Raw genomic sequence first — 2861 nt, 5'->3', positions numbered from 1 at the left:
GTGTGTGTGTGTGTGTGTGTGTGTGTGTGTGTGTGTGTGTGTGTGTGTGTGTGTGTGTGTGAGGGAAAAAAGGTGTGTACAGTATGTCCCACGCAAGCTCAGCTGTCATAGTTTTTGCTCTGCGCTGTACTCCTGTCACAGTTCTGAATGCTGAGAGTCTACTAATATCTGACATCTCACACACACACACACACTTGCACACACAGCTACAGACAGAATAATACAGGCAGCTACAGTCGTAGCAGGCGAGTTGTTCTGCTCACTAACAAACCAGGGATCTCCGAGTTGTTTTTGGGATTGTCAAATTTTTGTCTATAAGCATCTTTCAGCTTTCAGACTTGCGTTATTTGCCAAAAATGTTTTTCAAAGTGCAAAATGTACACACAAGCTGACTTCTTGTGTTCATCAAAAAGGTAACATTTTACACAAAGTCATTACTTTTGTGACATTTTGTCCCGTCTGCGTGAGGTGCTTATTACTGCCTGGTTTGCGTGCTCTGCATCCCGGCCCTCAGAGACACACGATGTTACCTCATAATCATAAAGTGTTTCTCATGAACAAGCGTATTTGTAGTTCATATATATTATCATATCATATTTGTAATATCAAGTAATGCCAAACACCCTCACACCACTGTGTCTGTAGAAATGTCGAACCCCTTTTCCTGACTTCACATGCACATTCATTACACACTCGTCTGTTTGTGTTTACTCGGTCTGTGGCCTCACACAGTAATCTGCTCATAATCCATGTGTGTGTTTGCATGCACACCTGAGCAGGAGAGCAACAAACCACATACTAGCTCAGTCTATCTGCACTAGGGCACCTGTTAGGTCCAGGATCCACTACCCTTTCAAAAGGTTCTACACACGACATTCAGAACCAATAGAGCACCAGCATCTCACACCAAAGCACATTGATCCTACAAACAAACCGGTGCAGCCAAAGCATGATATATGTTGTTCATCTGTACCTCCCATTGTCGTCCAAACCTAATTGAACACACGTAAATGAGCCACAACACTGCACTGGGAGACATGTTCCTTCATTACCATGAACACAGATTGTAGATACCACCGCCCAAAATACTCTCGTGCACCAAATGTACATTGATCCGCGGCAAAGTACACAACCTTAATTTAAAAATGAAACTCTGTATTTGCTCCCTGATTTAAAAGATGTCTGTCTCCATAGAATCCAGTGGGCTGCACTTGAGAGCCGTAGACACGGTAGGGAAGTCAGAACGCACTGAGAGACGGGCTAGCGCATCGTTAGTTTTGGTTTTGGTCTTTTCAGAAAAACATAGAACAATGCCAGCCATGTCCTGAAACTACCTTTCAGCTGTTTTTATTCCTCCAACCTGCCTCCCCGATTTGTTCGTTTTCTCTCCCCTCTGTTCCCACTCATGACTCTCTGCTTTGTCCTCACCCCCTTACTCATCTCTCCCACCTCTCAGTCTCCGTCGGATGTTGCAGTCATTCCCCCTCTTGCTATTTCTCGCTCCCTCCTTTAACATCGTGTTTGAATTGTGTCGTCGGTGTCCCTTTCACCTCCTCGCTCCGTCGTCCTCGTCTTCACCCCATTCCCTCCCTTGTTTTATAATTCACCTCTCATCCCTCCTCTCCCCCTGCTACTTCTCAATGGCCTTATAATATCCCTCCTCCTCTCTATATCGCTCTTCTCCATTCGAAGTCGTTTACTTCTCATTCGCTCTATCTCTCTTTCCTCCTTTCTTCTCCATCTAATGCCTTTTCGTTCTTTTCGTTCCGCCTCTCTATTCCCACCTCATATCCTGCTGTCTCTCCACCTGAGATATAGAAGCAATAAAGACAGGTGTTCAAAAGAAAGGAGGGCCAGCAAATCTGTTTTATATGCCTCCTGGTATCGGCAGAGAGAGGAGGGGAGGCACAGAGAGAAGAAAAAGCCGTGGCTATCTAATCCTCAGCACCTTTTGCATTGACAATATTATGTTGAGTTGAAGAGAGTAACCCTAGTTTTGTATAAAAACCCTCCGCCTTTGGTCTTCACCACTTCAGACACACACACATTCACCCTCCATCCATTATCTTCTTTTGGATTTAATGGCAATTGTTTACTCTTTCTTCCATGATGTGGGCACATCGTGTACACACTACTCCTGCAGGATATTATGGCTGCAAAATGACTCAGATGACTTACGGTAATGTCCTCTCGGAGGTACAACGGTGTACTTAAACAAATAGTATCTGATGGAGATGTGTATTATCAACACAAGCGCCATTTAACAAGTGGCAAAGGTGTGATAGACTAGATTTGATGGGCTATTTCCAGAGACTCCACATTACACAGACCCCTGAAGGGACTGTATAATGCTGCATATAAGTATTGTTTTTACTGTCGGAGTTCAGCGTGTATGCAGAGTCACTGCAACACTCACCTGAATCATATCTCACTCTCTCACCCCACACTATGTTAAAATAAGTCTCGTTCACAATATTCGCTGTGTCTCACAGAGAAAATGGTGTGTGTGTGTGTGTGTGTGTGTGTGTGTGTGTGTGTGTGTGTGTGTTAATGGGGCTTGTTGACGTTCGGGGTTTAGTCGGCTTCTTTAAGGAGCGCCGTGGCAGCTGGAATCTCCCTACTGAATAGACCGGGATAATCTCTGAGAGAGAGAGAGAGGAAAAAGAGAAGAATGGGAAGAAGTGGAAGAAGAGAAAATGCCATGTGAGGGTGAGAGAGAACCAGTGCGATGAAGAGCAAAAGAGGAAGTAGAGATTGAACCGTCAGCAGCTTGACTTAATCTTTTCTTTTCTTGATGGAGATGAGACGGGACTCTGTGTGTGTGTGTGTGTGTGTGTGTGTGTGTGTGTGTGTGTGTGTGT

The 2861-nt window shown here is 44.6% G+C and overlaps 1 protein-coding gene across 1 annotated transcript in view; it reads left to right on the top strand.

The window, feature by feature from the left end:
- Positions 1-2861, top strand: part of pard3bb (par-3 family cell polarity regulator beta b) — a 168759-nt gene that overhangs the window by 147996 nt on the left and 17902 nt on the right. The gene's annotated exons all lie outside the window — the stretch shown is intronic.

The sequence above is a fragment of the Anarrhichthys ocellatus genome, unplaced genomic scaffold (genome assembly GCF_004355925.1).
Source record: "Anarrhichthys ocellatus isolate YVR2014 unplaced genomic scaffold, GSC_Weel_1.0 scaffold20, whole genome shotgun sequence".
Taxonomy (NCBI): domain Eukaryota; kingdom Metazoa; phylum Chordata; class Actinopteri; order Perciformes; family Anarhichadidae; genus Anarrhichthys; species Anarrhichthys ocellatus.
Note: the sequence above shows the minus strand (reverse complement) of the source record. Positions and strands in the feature narration are given on the sequence as shown.